Source organism: Vipera berus (genome assembly GCF_964194415.1).
Source record: "Vipera berus genome assembly, chromosome: 7".
In the NCBI taxonomy this organism is placed as follows: domain Eukaryota; kingdom Metazoa; phylum Chordata; class Lepidosauria; order Squamata; family Viperidae; genus Vipera; species Vipera berus.
In genome coordinates this window covers 57,432,277-57,450,349 of record NC_138209.1, presented here as the reverse complement: position 1 = coordinate 57,450,349, position 18,073 = coordinate 57,432,277, and the positions used below count along the sequence as shown (strand labels likewise).

The 18,073-nt window shown below is 39.4% G+C and overlaps 1 protein-coding gene across 1 annotated transcript in view; it reads right to left on the bottom strand.

Annotated features, from left to right (window-relative positions):
* The window catches only part of PROM1 (prominin 1), a gene marked incomplete at its 5' end in the record, with an annotated part of 304,125 nt that overhangs the window by 145,502 nt on the left and 140,550 nt on the right, over positions 1-18,073 (bottom strand). The gene's annotated exons all lie outside the window — the stretch shown is intronic.

Genomic DNA, 18,073 nt, shown 5'->3' with positions numbered 1-18,073 from the left:
ATTATCAGGGAACTATTTTCTGATATTGAAGTGGCCACTTATGTTGCTGTCTGTTAATATCTGTTTTAGAGAGCCATGTTAGTGTATGTAATACAGGTAGTCATCAACTTACATTTACAATTGAGCCCAAAATTTCTGTTGCTGAATGAGATGGTTGTTAAGTGAATTTTGCCTCACTTTATGATCTTTTTTGCCACAGTTGTTAAGTGAATAACTGCAGTTGGTAAGTTACTAACAGGGTTGTTAAGTGAATCTGGGTTTCCCATTGACTTTGCTTGTCAGAAAGTCGTAAAAGGTGATCATATGCCTCTGGAACGCTTCAGCCATTATAAATAGTAACCATCCAACTTTTGATCACATGAACATGAGGCTGCTGCAACAGTTGTATGTGTGAAAACAGTCGTAAGTCACTTTTTCAGTGCTATTGTAACTTCAAATGGTCACTAAATGAATGGTTGTAAGTTGAGGACTACCTTAATGATTTAATCTTATGATAATACTGAAGAATGGTTTTAAGTTCATGTCTTTGGGCAGGGTCCAAATAATCTGAATAAGGGGAGTGAGAATTGAAGGAGATTCTCAAAGCCACTGTTGGCAGGCTTAAGTCAACAAAAATTAACAATATTCAATACTCTGAGTTGTTCTATATTGTTATTTCAGCATCCACAATCTCCTTTCAAGCATTGCTGGAGGAAAAGACTTCACAAGTTTTACATACAAACAACTGTAATTTTAAAAGAAAATTGGTAGATTACCCATTTTATTAAATTTATTATGACCATCTACTTCAAAAGACTCTGGGCAATCATAAGAAATACAACTGGGTGGGAGTCTTGGAGTTTGAAAAATTCTGGCTGTGCGATTCCTTATCAACTAGGCAGCTCATTGGGAACTACAATGTGTTGCTTAGGAAGGATTCTCATCTTTTCCCCAGATCTCCTCTTTAGCCTAGGTGGCTTAGACTTGTCACACCAGATACATGGAGTCTACATATTCAGAAGTATGGTAACTTTAAATATGACTTACTGGAAGGTGCAATTGTAATGTTTTGTTTCCTTCGCATACAACTACTTTAAACAAGGTGATGGGATAATTATACCCTGATATGTGATAGTGGGGACACGTATATGAAATGCTTCTAAAGGGTATTCCAGCATTTAATATAACTAGAAAAATAGTATTCTGATTCTGATTCTCAGGACCGCATTTTAATTAATTGATGTATAATAGAGGGATAGTATCAAGATCACGAGACATGATAGTACCACTCTACGTTGCACTAGTGAGGCAATACTTAGAATAATGCATCCAATTCTGGTCATCATGATACAAAAAAGATGTTGATATCCTAGAAAGAGTACAAAGAAGAGCAACAAAAATGATAGGGGTCTGAAGGCTAAACTCTATGACAAATGACTAGGTATGTCTAGAATAGAATAGAATAGAATAGAATAGAATAGAATAGAATAGAATAGAATAGAATAGAATAGAATAGAATAGAATAGAATAGAATAGAATAGAATAGAATAGAATAGAATAGAATAGAATAGAATAGAATAGAATAGAATAGAATAGAATAGAATAGAATAGAATAGAATAGAATTTGGAAGGGACCTTGGAATTCTCCTAGTCCAGGGCCCCACTCAAGCAGGAGAACCTATACCAATTCAGACAAGTGATTGTGTAGTCTCTTCTTAAAAACCTCCAGTGATGGAGCACCCATGATTTCTGAAGGCAAGCTGTTCCACTGGTTAATTGTCCTCACTGTTAGGAAGTTTCTCCTTAATTCCAGGTTGCTTCTCACTTTGATCAATTTCCAACTGCTCTTTCTTGTCCTGCCCTCTGGTGCTTTGGAGGATAGTTTGACATCATTTTAGTTCCTCTTCTCTGAACTTTTTCCAAAGTCTCAACATCTTTGTTGTAGTATGATGACCAAAATTGGTTGCAGTATTCCAGGTGTGGTCTTACTAGGGTTTTATAAAGCAGTACTAATACTTCGCATGATCTTGATTCTATGCCCCTGTTTATACAACCCAGGATTGTATTAGCTTTTTTGGCTGCTGCTGCACACTGCTGGTTCATAGACAAGGGATCATCCACTAGGACTCCAGGGTCCCTCTCACAGTTACTCTTTTTGAGCCAGATCTCGCCTAATCTGTACTTAAACCTTTGATTTTTCCTGCCCAAATGTAAAACTTTGCTTTTCTCCACATTAAAACTCATTTTCTTGGATAGGGCCCATTATTCAAGTTTGTCAAGATCTTTTTGGATCCTGAGTTTGTCTTCTGGGTTGTTCGCTATTCCTGCCAGTTTAGTGTCATCTGCAAATTTCATGAGTTCTCTTTCTATTCCCTCATCTAAGTCATTTATGAAAATATTAAAGAATACTGGGCCTAAGACGGAGCCTTGTGTTACCCCACTGCTTACTTCTCTCCAAGTGGATTTAGTAACATTGAGGACTACTTGCTGAGTATGGTCAGCCAGCTACAAATCCATCTGGTAATGAGGTTGTCTATCCCACCTTTTTTTAGTTTACGAAGAGGTAGGTTGTGGTCTACTTTGTCAAATGCCTTGCTGAAGTCTAAATATACTATGTCCTCAACATTTCGCTGGTCTACTAATTTAGTCACTTTATCAAAGAATGAAATAAGATTGGTTTGGCATGATCTGTTTTTTTATTAAAGAGTTTTACAAAAACAAGATTTTACAATATATCCCCAAATCCCCCCCACCCCAAACCCGCCCACTTTCCCCCCCCCCCACTTCCCAGAGCTAAATACAGGATTATAGTTATTTTTATTTATTTATTTATTTATTTTAATTCCATTTATATCCCGCCCTTCTCCGAAGACTCAGGGCGGCTTACAAGCTTAGCAGTAGCCTTCATTCTATGTATATGCCTGCTTATTAGGGCTTTCACACACACCCCAAGCGGCATTATTACAAAGTCAGCTTAATTGCCCCCAACAATCTGGGTCCTCATTTTACCTACCTCGGAAGGATGGAAGGCTGAGTCAACCTTGAGCCTGGTGGGATGCGAACCTGCACTAATTGCAGGCAGCTGGTGTTACTTAAGGAGGCATTAGCCCACTGCTCCACCAAGGCTCCTTATAATAATCATATTCTAAATAAAAATTATACATAATATACAATTAACCAAATTCATAATGTGCTTTAACTCCCCTTTAACATAAATACATACAAAGTACCAACACTAAGATCAATAACAATATCCCTCTAAAATCTACTCATAAGCTAAATGGAACTTTTTAGTCCCATATTTATTCTGAATATAATCTATCCATCTCCTCCAAACTGAAATATATCTTTCCTGTGAATGATCTTTCAAGTAAGCAGAAATCTTAGACATTTCTGCAAGATTCGAAACTTTAAACACCCATTCTTCTATAGTAGGCAAACTATCCTTCTTCCAATATTGTCCCACCAGTAACCGTGCTGCTGTTATCATATTCAACATCAAATTGGTTTCTTTAACATCACAATATACAACAATACCCAATAAAAACAATTGCGGAGAAAACTTTATCTTTCTCTTAAAAATCTTTTGAATGTTCCACCAAATTTTAATCCAAAAAGCTTTTATATTTCTACAAGTCCACCACATATGAAAATAGGTGGCTTCTAAACTACCACATCTCCAACATTTAGACTGTAAGTTAGGATACATGTTAGACAACTTCTTGGGATCCAGATGCCATCTATAAAACATTTTATAAAAATTTTCTCTTAAGTTTTGAGCCTGAGTAAATTTAACATTTCTGACCCAAATTATCTCCCAAGTGTCCAGCGAAATTGGTTCCTGAATATTTTGTGCCCACTTTATCATACAATCTTTAACTAATTCCGTTTCTGAATCCAATTCAATTAAAGCACTATATATCCTCTTTATATGTGCACAATTTAAGTCTCTAATTTGTTTTACTAAATTTTGATCTATAATTGTGATGCCAACCTTTTGATCTAACTTCCACCTAGCTTTCAATTGGGTATATTGAAACCAAGAGTAACTTATGTTTTCTTGTCTTAACTCATCTAATGATTTAAGTTGCCAATCATTCCCTTCCAATCTAAGTAATTCCTTATAAGAAACCATATCCAAACTCACTCCCATAGATACGCCCTCTATCGCGTGTCCAGGAATTCCCCAAATTGGTATTTTATAATTTAACTTATAATAATACTTTTTCCAGACACGCAATAAAGCACTTCTAAGAATATGGGATTTAAAAGCCCTATCCACCTTCTTATCATAAAGCAAATATGCATGCCATCCATATACCAAATCCCAACCCTCAAGATGAAGTATTCTCTTATTAGTTAAATTAAGCCAATCGCTAACCCACATCAAGGCAACCGCATCATAATACAATTTCAAATTCGGCGCCTTAAGTCCCCCTCTTTCCCTAGCATCTTGTAAAATCTTAAATTTAACTCTTGGTTTTTTCCCCGCCCAAATAAATTTATTAATACCCTTCTGCCATTGATCAAGGTTGGCATCCTTTTTCAATATAGGTATCATTTGAAACAAAAAGAGAAACTTTGGCAGAACATTCATTTTAACAACTGCAATTCTTCCCAATAAAGATAATTGTAATTTTTTCCAATTATTTAAATCCCTTTGTACCTTCAACCATAGTGTTTCATAATTATTCTTATACAATTTTACATTTGAAGCTGTAATAGTAAAGTAAAGGTAAAGGTTCCCCCACACATGCGTGCTAGTCGTTTCCGACTCTAGGGGCCGGTGCTCATCTCCGTTTCAAAGCTGAAGAGCCAACGCTTGTCCGAGGACGTCTCCATGGTCATGTGGCCAAAGGCGCACGGAACGCTGTTACCTTCCCACCGTAGTGGTCCCTATTTTTCTACTTGCATTTTTTACGTGCTTTCGAACTGCTAGGTTGGCAGAAGCTGGGACAAGTAACAGGCGCTCACTCTGCTACACGGCACTCGGGATTCGACCCGCCAAACTGCCGACCTTCTGATCGACAAGCTCAGCGTCCTAACCCACTGAACCACCATATAGCTTTAATAGTATGTAAAAAACCTTCTCCAAAATTCATCTCCTCAACAACTCTCAATAAAAATTGCCAATTCAATTGGTCAAAGGCTTTCTCTGCATCCAAAAATATCAATGCTGCGGAGACTTGGTTGTTCTTATCCAAATATTCAAGCAAGTTTACAATTTGTCTTACATTATATTTCATATACCTCCCAGATATAAATCCCGATTGATCACTATAAATCATTTGTTTCAAAACTTGCATTAATCTATTAGCCAATACTTTAGCAAAGATCTTATAATCTGTATTCAAAAGCGATATAGGTCTATAATTTTTAGGTTGAGTAAGGTCTTGATCCTCCTTTGGAATCAATGATGCAAAAGCTGTCCTCCATGATGGAGGAACTGCACCTCCAGTCTGAATTTCATTAAACAAAATCTTTAAGGGTTCAATCATTTCGACCAACAACATTTTATAGTAAATTGCTGTTAATCCATCTGTTCCCGGAGCCTTGCCCAATTTCAACTGTTTAATAGCTAAAGAAATTTCTTCTGATGTAATTGGGCAATTCATCTCAAGTTGTTGTTCTTTTGAGAGTCTCGGAAAATGAGCTCCCTGTAAATACTTGTCTATATTTAAAGCTTGTATATTTTCTTTAGAATATAATTTCGAATAAAAATCTAAAAAACTCCTCTTAATCAAATTTTGTTGGTAGACTTCTTTTTCTTTATATTCTATTTTATCTATAGTATGTGATTTCTGTTTCTTCCTTAATTGGTAAGCCAACCATCTACCAGGCTTATTAGCGTTACAAAAAGTATTATGTTTAGCATAACGCAAATTAGTTGCTACTTGATCAGCCAGTAGCATGTTAAATTGTTCTTTCAGTAAATGTATTGAAATCCTTAAATTATTATCCAATGGATTCAAAATAAGCTTTTTCTCCTTAGATTTAATCTCTTCCTCAAGATCTAAACGTTTTTGCATTTGCTTACGCCTGTAGGCGTTATTCATATAAATCAAAACCCCTCTCATATAAGCTTTACTAGCATCCCAAACCATTTCCATCGATGTACCTTTATGCATATTTGTAACAAAAAATTCTTTCATGTGTTCTCTACATTTCTGCAAGAACAAGTCATTTGTAAATAAAGTCTCATTCAGCCTCCAGGATCTTCTACTACCATCTTCAGCAAAAAACTCCAACCAAACAGGACTATGATCAGACATTGTCCTAGGGAAAATCTTAACATTCTTAACCGAAGAAAAAAGATCAGTAGTAATCAAAATAAAGTCAATCCTAGAGAAAGAGTTATGTCTATCCGAAAAAAAGGTAAAATCTCTGTCTCTCATATTCCTTTCTCGCCATACATCTCTTAATTCCAGATCCTCCTTCAAATCAAAAAAAGCTTTGGGCAATTTCGAATTAAAAAAGTTTTTGGAGGATCCCTTCTTGTCTTCAGATGGGACCAAAACTCCATTCCAGTCCCCCATCATGATAACAGATTTATAATCCAAGGCATGATCTGTTTTTAACAAATCCGTGCTTTGTTTGCTTCTCCTTTTCCAGTATCTTCCCAGGTATTGATGTTAGACTGATTGGTCTCTAGTTTCCTGGGTCTGTTTTTCCCCCCTTTCTTGAAGATGGGAATCACATCAGTCCTTTTCCAATCCTCAGGTATTTCCCTGGTGCTCCAGGAGTTTTGAAAGATGTGGTACAATGGTTCTGAGATAACATTTGCTAGCTCCTTCAGAACTCTGGGATATACTGTAATCTGTTGGGACTCGGTGATTTACAGTATATTCATCAAGGTCAGATAGGTGTTCTCTTACCTTATTTTAATTTTTGTTTGTAGTTTGTCTTTTGCAGTAGTTTTTTTTTGCTATAATTTCTTTTTGTGTGAAGACTGGTGCAAAGAATGAGTTAAGCAGCTCTGCTTTCTCTCTACTGCCTGTCACTTCCTTGACATCTTCTTTCTTTAGTGGACCTACTTTTTTCTTGTTATCAATATGCTGAAAGGAAATTTTTTATTGTCCTTGATATCTGTTGCAAGTCTTTTTTTATAAATGTTTTATTGATTTTCTAGGTGTACATTTAAGTATTCAAAAAGCAATGTGGTGGCTGGGCCAATCGATAATACAATAACATACAGGTATCTTCAGTACAAGTCTCAAACTACTACATCAAATTTTTCCTCTCTTTTCCCCTCAGTATTCAATGTCTCCTTCTAAACTAATACAATTCTTATTAAATCAATTAAATAAAAATGACATTCTTACATTTATCAATAATTTTGGCTTATACATATCCTTATTATTTTAACATTCAGTCTTTATAGACAATCAATGTCCTAATTAGTTTTCCCCAATTTTTAATTTCCGGTTAATGTTTAACTTTAACATTTAATATTTATAATTTCCAAGTTTTAAGTAACCAAAGTTCCCATTATCACAATTCATCACAAACTCTAATATTCAGAATACACATCTTATCTATTTGGATACATTCTATTTCTTACCATCTTACATCAACTAATTGATAATACAGTATAACATTCTTATTTTCTATTAATTTCCAAACATCTTAAATTTAGTAACCAAATTTTCTCGTTTCAACATCAAATACTTCCTCTATTTTTCTCTTAATATCTATTTATCTCATATTTAAGCTAATGCAATTTTTATTATATCAGCTAAATAGGCGGTGGTGAGACCTCTCCTCAAGAAGCCTGCCTTGGACCCAGCTGTGTTGAATAACTTTCGTCCGGTCTCCAACCTTTGCTTTCTTGCAAAGGTTGTTGAGAGTGTGGTGGCGCATCAGCTCCCTCTAGTTCTGGATGAAGCGGATTATCTGGACCCGTACCAATCGGGCTTCAGGCCCGGGTACAGCACGGAGACGGCATTGGTCGCGCTGGTGAATGATCTCTGGAGGGCTCGGGACAGGGGATATTCCTCTGTCCTAGTCCTATTAGACCTCTCAGCGGCTTTCGATACCATCAACCATGGTATCCTGCTGCGGCGCCTCAGGGGATTGGGAGTGGGAGGCACGGTCCTTCAGTGGTTCTCCTCCTATCTCCTGGGATGCTCGCAGTCGGTGTTGGCAGGGGGCAGAGGTCGACCGCGAGGCCTCTCGTTTGTGGAGTCCCTCAGGGGTCGGTCCTCTCGCCTCTCCTGTTCAACATCTACATGAAACCGCTGGGTGAGATCATTCGTGGTTTTGGAGTTGGGTATCATCAGTATGCTGATGATACCCAGCTTTTCATTTCGACCCCAAACCACCCCAGTGATGCCCTCGACGTGATGTCCCGTTGCCTGGAAGCGGTTCGGGTCTGGATGGGGAGGAACAGGCTTCGACTCAACCCTGACAAGACTGAGTGGCTGTGCGTACCGGCATCTCGGGACATTCAGGATATTCCACCCCTCTTTATGGGGGGTGAGTTATTACCCCCCGTAGATAGGGCTCGCAACTTGGGAGTCCTCCTAGATTCACAGCTTTCCCTAGAAGACCATATAGTAGCTGTGACTAGGGGGGCCTTTGCCCAGGTTCGCCTGGTGCGCCAGTTGCGGCCCTATCTAGACCGGGATGCTCTACATACAGTCACTCATGTGCTCGTGACCTCTCGTCTTGACTACTGCAACGCTCTCTACATGGGGCTACCCTTGAAGACCACTCGGAGGCTCCAACTGGTACAGAATGCAGCTGCGAGAGTTGTGTTGGGAGTTTCCCGACACTCCCATGTCACACCTCTGCTCCACGAGCTGCATTGGCTACCAGTTGTCTTCCGGGTGAGATTCAAGGTGTTAGTAATGACCTACAAAGCCCTACATGGCATGGGTCCGGAATACCTTGGGGAGCACCTGCGGCCGGCGTCAACCTCCCTCCGCCCAGTATGCTCCGACAGAGAGGGCCTCCTCAGGGTGCCACCAGTCAAAGAATGCCGACTGGTGGCCCCCAGGGGGAGGGCATTCTCTGTGGGTGCACCGGATCTTTGGAACCATCTTCCGGTCGAGCTCCGGATGGCGCCCGATCTCCGCTCCTTCCGGCGCGATCTTAAAACCCATCTCTTTGAACAAGCTGGCCTGGCCTGATGGGATGGGGTTGGATTTTATAAATGGATTTTAACTGTTAATCTGTATTAATTTATTATGGGCACTGTTTAATTACTTATTAATAATTTTTAATTTTTGTATCTTGTTTTTATGTATTGCCCTGTTCACCGCCCTGAGTCCTTCGGGAGAAGGGCGGTATAGAAATTAAAATAATAATAATAATAATAATAATAATAATAATAATAATAATAATAATAATAATAATAATAATAATAATAATAATAATGAAAACATGTTTATTATGTTTATCAATATATCTTTAGCTTATATGTATCTTAATTAGCTTTACATTCAATCTTTATAAACAAATAAATATTCAGATTTAACTTTTAATATTTATTGTTCTGAATTTTAAAATAACCAGTTTTCTCTATCTCAATTCATAACAAAATCTAGTATTCAAAGTACGTATTTTATTAAATCAAGTATATTCTATTTTAATCCTTACTAATAAATCAAAGCCCCAATTTTCTTCAGCCTTAGTCTAGGTTTCTTTCTTTGCCAGTTCGCCTTCCATGTCTATGCTTTTAAATCGTCGTATAGATCTCCCTCTATTATTGTATATATTGTTTGAAATAAGAAAGGCCATCCAATCACCATTTTTTTGAAGGGGCTAACCAATCATCTCTCTATTTTTCTCTCTCGGCGAGGTTGTCCTGAAATGTTTATCTTCCCTTTGGTCTGTTCTTCTTCTTGATCCTCAGGTTTCTAATGGTTTATATAGAAAGTCTTTTCCATTTTCAAAGTTGTCAATCCCTTTACTGAGTTTTCCATTAACTGTATTTGTTGATCAGCTGGATCTTCTATCAAAGCATTTGATTGCTCCACTTCTATATATTCTGTGTAGTTAATTCTTTGGTTGTAATCAAAGTTTGGGTTCGTATCTCTAGGCTGACATCTTATTTTTCTCTATAGCCTCTTATTTCATCAGTAGCTTTAAGAACAATTTCATGAATTGCTTTCAGCATAAATAAAATCTGTTCCTGATCTTCATCCATGTTCTCTTAATGGTGTGAATTAAAAGCTTTACAATCAGAGAGTGAAAATAATTTTATCATTGAGTATAGAACACAGCTGGGCTTCTCACAGCTGATTGCCAAGATTACAAGTCTTACCTATAGTCTGGGATTCAAGCCAAGTCTCTTCTAGGCAATAACAGATTGCAGTATCAGGTTTAGCCAAAGATGTCGCCCATACATTTAGGATTTTTTTTAAAAAAACCAAGATTTTTATAGCCCTTTTTTCCAATTTTACTTCTTTTTTGTAAATAAAAATCCAAAGCTTCAATAAGGATAGAAAATCTTTTATTCCTCAAGTTTTAGACAAATAAAAATCCAGTTAAAATCAGGTTATTATTTTGTTTTAAACTCCCCTGGATAGTCGCCGCTGTTTTTAGTGGGTGGGATTGAGTTTCCCTTCCCTCTCTACAAGGGGAAAAATACATTGGGTAGCTTATACAGGTGGAAAAAATAGTTAGGATTGAAGAGAGGTTCAGATCTCACCCAGTCTCATCCGTGCTGCTTTATAGGTGCCTGGTGGTAAGTTTGACTTCGGCTGTCTGCAGCCTAGTCATGAGCCATATTTCTATGGCCAGTCTTTCATCCGCCAGTTTGGAGGGCTGCGCCGGATCAAACAGTAGGGCTACCATCCTCCTGTGATCCAGCAGGAATCTCCTCCTTGCTGATTGTGCCTACAGGGCAATTTTTGACCTTTTCTAGGGTCCCCCAGCGATGTGAAATTGGATGTGGAAGATGGAGTTTGTCTTCCAAATGTCCGCAGCAGTTGCAGCGGCAAATCAGAACTCTTCTGTTGCAAGTCTTTGTTCATTATGAGCCTTTGCTTTCCTGACTTCAACTTTGCATGTTCTGGCTGTCTGCTAATAATCAGCCTTAGTTACGTGTGCCTCTTTCCATTTTTTGTAGTTGTTTTTGTCTTTTTTGTTTTTCAGTTTGTCATAGAGATCTTTGTGCAGCCATGCTGGTTTCTCCCTGAATTTGTTTTTCAGTGATATTGTGCTGGACTGGGCTTTTATGATCACATTTTCCAGAGATTCCCATGCTTCTTGAGTTGTTTTCCCTTTAGGCTTTTCATCCATGGAATCTTTCCTAGGTTCTCTCTGAATTTAAAATCAGCTCTTTTGAAGTTTAAGACACTGGTTGAATTATTTTCTGTTGCTTGTATTTGCATTATATTGAATTCTAGTATGACATTGTCACTTTCACCCAGCTTTGAGCAACTTCAACTCCCTGTATCACTTCTTCTCTATTATTAAGAATTAGGTCCAGTATAGCTTTACTTCTAGTTCCCTCCTCTACCTTCTGGATGATAAAGTTGTTGGCTAGGTTGGTTAAGAATCTGATTAATCTCCCACTCACTGCAGTTTGTCTCCCAGTTGATATCTGGATAGTTGAAGTCTCCCATTACTACTGTGGTATGTTTCCTATATACATTTGTTAACTGGTTGGCAAAGAATTCATCTATTTCTTCTGATTGGTTGGGTGGCCTGTAATATACACCTATGGCAATGTCCCTTTTCCCCCTTTTATATTGACCCATTTACATTCTGGTAGGATTTTATCTTTGATCACGTGCATTTCTGTAGATATGTAGTATTCTCTTACATATAGTGCAACTCCCCCTCCTCTTTTTGTAGATCTATTTCTTTTGAACAATTTGTATTCATCCACCAGTCAATTACAGTTGTGGGTTTCATTCCACCAGGTTTCTGTAATGCCAACTATGTCATACCTGCCCTCATGTACTATTGCTTCTAGTTCACCCTGTTTGTTCCCCAAGTTTTGAGCATTTATATATAAGCATTTAGGACTTTTATGCCTCTCCATGGGTATATTTCCTGCATCTCCTAATTGTTTGAGTTTTTCTTTTTTTTCTCATCACTCCCTACCTCATTGTTTGATTTGTTTGCTTGGGATTTATGATTGGTCTTTTGTTCTAGATATTCTAAGGATTGGTCACCCTTCCCCCTCAATTTTAGTTTAAAGTCATTTTGATGAATTGGGCCAGTCTTTTTCTGAGTACATTTTCCCTATTTTCATAAGATGCAGCCCATCCCTTGCCAAGAGTCCACATAGGAAACGCAGTCCATGGTCCAGAAAAACAAAGTATTCTTGGCGACACCAACCCTTTAGCCAGTGGTTTATTTTTAGAATTCTTTTTTCCCTCAATGGGTGTTGGCCTTTCATTGGGAGTACTGATGAGAACACTACTTGTGCTCCTAGCACCTTAGGTTTATAGTTGCTTATACTCCCTCAATATTGTACTCAGGTTCTGTAATGTATTGGGCCTAGTTTTACTTGAACTGTACCACATGGGTTTTGAATGCTGTGACATTGCTTAAGCAGGGAGTTGGGTAACGGTTGCTGGCTCCTCAGACAGGCCATCTCCAGGACCACCATTGCTTGGCTCTAGGGCGGGAATAGGTTCCTTTAAACCTATTGGCCACCACCTAGTGGCCAAAGTATAAATAGCTGCATAGAAGCCTTGGTTAACAGTTCAGTTCCTGTATTCAATAAAGCATGTTCCTGCCTGAACTCTCTCGCTTGCTGCAAAGAACCCAGTACACAACACGGGTGATGAAGGTGGGATCCTGCTCCTTCCAAAGAGCTGAAAGTCACTAGGGGGTGAGGCCAGCCAAGGCGCTTGGCAGGGAACGTGTTCCCTTCCTCGGTCGGCCTAGCACAGCCATGCTAGCGACCACCAGCCCTGCAGACCAGTCCCTGGGCCTATGAAGGAGCAGGACAAGGAAGAAGATGAGCCCCAGCCATGAAGACTTCCCGAGATGGCGAAGGTTGGAAAGCTGGAAGAATTTGATGTCACTCACCCAGAGAGATGGTCATCGTACATCTCAAGGGTTGAAAACTACCTCCACGCCAACCAAGTCGCCAAAGAGGGTCTGAAGGCCACAACGCTCCTGTGCGTCTGCAGGCCTGCAACATTCAATATCGTTGAGAATTTGGTCACACGGGCACAGCTGGAGTGCGTAATGTTCGCGGACTTGAAGAAATGGCTTGGCAACCATTTCCAGCCCAAGCTTTCGGTAATAGCTTGGAGGCATACATGCGAACAGAGAGTTCAGCAGCCGGGTGAAACAGCCACAGAATTCATCATGGCATTGAGACAAGCTTCACGTCTGTGCCAATTCACCAATTTAGAAGAAAGGCTTCGAGACCGACTCGTCTGTGGACTTCAGAGCAGAGAACTGCAGCAGAAACTCTTTGCCAAAGAGACTCTCTTGCTCCAGGAAGCATTGAAGGAGATCATGGCAGATGAAGCCATCGGTGGGGCCGTGAAAGCCATGCAGCCTGCCAAAAGCACTCAGCACGAGCAGGCCATCCACCACAAGGATGCTGAACTTACAGAAGACATCAACAGCAACCACGAAGTGGACAAGCTTCAAAGGCACAATGACCAACAATGGCACAATGACCAACAGCAAAGGACTTCTTACAAGGCAACTCTCTTCTCTTGGTGTCTGGGTTGTGGCGGCCACCACCAATCCATGGCCTGCAGGTTCCGGACAGCCACGTGTCGGGCCTGCAGGAAAACCAGCCACATTGCTTCAGTCTGCAGAGGTTGCCAGAAGGACCGCCAATTGGACATTCTGATCAGGAGAGGTACCGGGGACCCAGGGCAGTTTAGCGTAGGGTTTTGCTACAGCTGCCAGAGCATTTGCCGCATGGGAGCTCACCGCCCCCTCAAGCCCAAATTCTGAGTTCAGGTGAAGCTGCATGGTATCCCTTGCAGGATGGAACTGGACACTGGGTCAGCTGTGTCCATCATTTCACTCGAAACATTCCAGTTCATCTGCAACTGCAGCAAGAGGTGGGCCAAGCTTAGGCCATCCTATATCATCCTGACCAACTTCCAGAACTCTCGAGTCACCGTCAAGGACAAGGCCACACTGGCTGTCAAATTCAAGGGGTTCTCAGGGCCCCTGGACATTATTGTAGTGGAGGGTCAGTGAACAAGCCTGATAGGACTTGATTGGTTTGATGCTTTGGGCATCCAAGTCACCGGAATCAACCGGACACAAACGGCGAACTTAGCGTAAATATGCGAGGAGTTCACGGATGTTTTTGACACTAGCCTTGGAACGTACAAGGGCCCTCCGATAGCCTTTAAACTTGATCCTGCTCTAATGCCTATCAGGATCAAACCCCACAGAGTGCCATTTGCGGTTAAACACAAAATACATGCTGAGCTGGATAAGCTAGTTGAACAAGGGGTACTACAGCACGTAGATGGGGGTGAATGGGAAACCACAATTGTCACGCCACTTAAGTCCAACAGGGAGGTCAGGATTTGCACTGATTACAAGTGCACCATTAATTGGGCACTTAAGTAGCACGCGTACCCGGTGCCAGTTGTTAGCCACATCCTGGCATCACTCCAAGGGGGTACGGTTTTTGCGAAGTTAGAATTGGCACAGGTTTATCAACAGCTACCTGTGGACAAGGCCACAGCTGCTGCACAGACCATTGTAACACACAGGGGGGCTTTTAAAGTAAAGCACCTCCAATTCAGGGTTAGTGTAGCCCCTGGAATTTTTCAAGGTGTTATGGAGTGTACACTCAAGGGCATTCTGCCCCTACTTGTATTTATTTTTATTCTCTACTGGGGTCTACCCTCCCTTTCTATTGGGACCTCAAGCTTAATTTTTGCCTTCACTTCCATTGTTCGCTGCTCTGGCCTCTTGTTTTTTCTGTCAGCCCTGTTCTTTTCTTTTGGTGTTTAGGTCTTTTCGGCCTCATCTCTGCTCTTGAGAGGTCTGCCATTCAGCTTTATGGTTGGCTCAGCTCCACTGTATGGTCTGCTCCAGTCAGCCGGTCACTCAGCTTTAGAAATCAGAGCTCTCTAACTCAATGCTCCTCTGCTGCTGCTGCTGTGCTGTCCATCTCTGTGCTGCCCACTGATCCTGCTGTTGCATTTCTCCCCTTCACTGATTCTTTTTTTTTTAATCCCATTTATATCCCGCCCTTCTCCGAAGACTCAGGGCGGCTGCCTGGCTGCCCACTTGAGCTGGGCTATCTAGATTGGAGTATGGGTCTAGGCTATTCCTGAATATACTGTGATCCAGCGGTTCACTACCTCCAACAGCCTCCCTTCTTGTCTGCTATTCAGCTGCCTGTTCACTGCTCTCAGTTGCCTCTTTTCTAGTGTTGGGCTGCTTAGCTGGGCTCCTGAGCTGGATCTGTTGTTGTTTTTTTTATTGAAAAGTTTTACAGTACATTTTAACTTTAACAATCCCCCCTCCCCCACCCCTACCTAGCCCTCCCTATCCCTCCCACCCATTCCCCCCTCCCCCCCCGACTTCCCAGAGCTAAATACAGGGTATAAAAACAAAGAACAATCATAAGCATCCATATGCTAACAACAATAAACTATTAATTCTATCACCCTCTAGCTCATATAAAATGATTACAAGCAATATTAATATTACATATAAAAAGAAAAGAGAACAGAAAAGGAAACTTACTCAAATGCTAAATGAAATTTCTTAGTCCCATATTTGTTCTGGATATAGTCAATCCACTTTTTCCACTCCATAATATAACGTTCTTGCGAATGATCTTTCAGGTAAGCCGAGATCTTTGCCATTTCCGCCAGGTCAGAAACTTTTAGAGTCCATTCTTCTATAGTCGGCAGTTCCTCCTTTTTCCAATATGGACCTATTAAAAGTCTTGCTGCTGTAATTAAATTCAGCATCAACTTAACGTCCACAACAGTAGCTTCTGTAGTTATGCCCAACAAAAACAATTGCGGACAAAACTTTATCCTTTGCTTAAAGATCTTCTGCATATTCCACCAAATTTTTATCCAAAAAGCCTTAACCTTTTTGCAGGTCCACCATATATGAAAATACGTTGCATCTTCGCCACCACACCTCCAGCATTTAGGCTGATAATTCGGATACATACTTGCAAGCTTTTTAGGGTCTAGATGCCATCTATAAAACATTTTATAAAAGTTCTCTCTTAGGTTTTGGGCTTGCGTAAATTTTACGTTTCTCACCCAGATCTTTTCCCACGTGTCCATTGTAATAACTTCTTGAATATTCTGAGCCCATTTTATCATACAATCTTTAACAAGTTCTGTTTCTGAGTCAATTTCTATCAATGCAAGATATATCCATTTGATATGTGCTGGACCCTGGTTTCTAATTTGCTTTATCAAATTTTCATCGGTCATTAAAAAACCAATTTTCTGTTCTTCTTTCCACCTGGCCCGTAACTGAGTATATTGAAACCAAGTTTGAACGATCTTCTCATCTCGCAAGAGATTGTACGGCTTCAAACACCAGACATTTCTTTCCAAGCTTAAAATCTCCTTATACGTAGTCACATCATGTTTGAAGCCAACATTTATGTTTTCTATTGCGTGTTTGGGGATTGCCCACAACGGCATCTTGTAGTCTAACTTATGTCTATACTTCTTCCAAACTCTCAACAAAGCCTGTCTTAAAATATGCACTCTAAACACATTATCTACCTTCTTATCATACAACAAATATGCATGCCAGCCAAATAACAAGTCATGGCCCTCAAGATTTAATAATCTCCCTTGTGTCAAGTTAATCCAATCACTTATTCCTGATAACGCAGCAGCTTCATAATATAATTTAAGATTAGGCATTTTAAGACCACCTCTTTCACGAGTATCCTGCATAATCTTAAGTTTAACTCGTGGCCTTTTCCCTGCCCACACAAATTTATTGATACCCCGTTGCCATTCTTCCAAATTAGAATCTTTTTTAAGGACCGGTATCATTTGAAATAAAAATAAAAATTTAGGCAGGATGTTCATTTTCACTGCTGCAATTCTTCCCAGCAAAGACAATTGCAATTTTTCCCAACTCTCCAATTCTTTTTGAATTTTTCCCCATAACTTTTCATAATTATTTTTATATAACTTTGCATTAGAGGGTGACAAATACACCCCCAAATATTTGACCCTTTTGACAATCTCAAATCCAGTTAATCCTTCTAAAAGGGCCTTTTGCGGTGTTGTCATATTTTTGGCCAAAATTTTGGTTTTTTGTACATTAACCTTAAATCCAGAAACCCTCCCATATTGCATTATTATCTCCATCAGGTCCACAACAGAGTTTTCTGGCTGAGTCACCGTAACAACCAGATCGTCTGCAAACGCCCTCAGTCTATAATCCTGATCTCTAATTTGAATACCCTTAATTTTTTCCGAATTCTGTATTTTTATCAATAATATCATATAAAATGAGTACAAACAATATTAATATTACAAATAAAGTAGAAAAGAAAAAGAGGAAAACAGAAAAAGAGCTTTACTCAAAATAAATTTTCTTAATCCCAGTCCTTATTCCTATTAATTTCAAAAAAAAAGAAAAGAAAAAAAAACTTTCACCTGCTATTTGCATTCTCCCACCTTTCTCTAATTTCCAAACAAATTCTCAGTTACGCGCCAAAAGCGCCTATCTCTGTTAATCTTAATAATCTCCGACCAAACTAAACTATGATCAAAAATAGTTCTTGCATGTATCACGCCAAATGTCTCGCAGTTCCAAATCATCCTTAAGTTCAAATAAAAGTTCAAATAAAAGTTCAAATAAAAGTTCAAATAAAAAGAGTATATAAAAAAAAGATTTAGGCAATCTCTAAGACAACTTGTTGTTAATTAGGAGCTTACATACCCATTCTTAGTTCAACACATACTTTAAGTCCATAACCCTAATATACTTTTCTAGCAAGCAAATAACATCAATCTTAAATTGTGTAAAATATTAAAAAAAAAACTTTCTTTCTCCTCTATAATAATTTTACTCCATTGACATTCTAATCTAAAAATTTAATCAGCAATCTTAACGCCCCAAAACTTTTGGAGCACCTCTGTCATGACCCCCAAAACTTCTTTAGACCGCTCTCCTCCCACATCTTCACTGTAAGCAC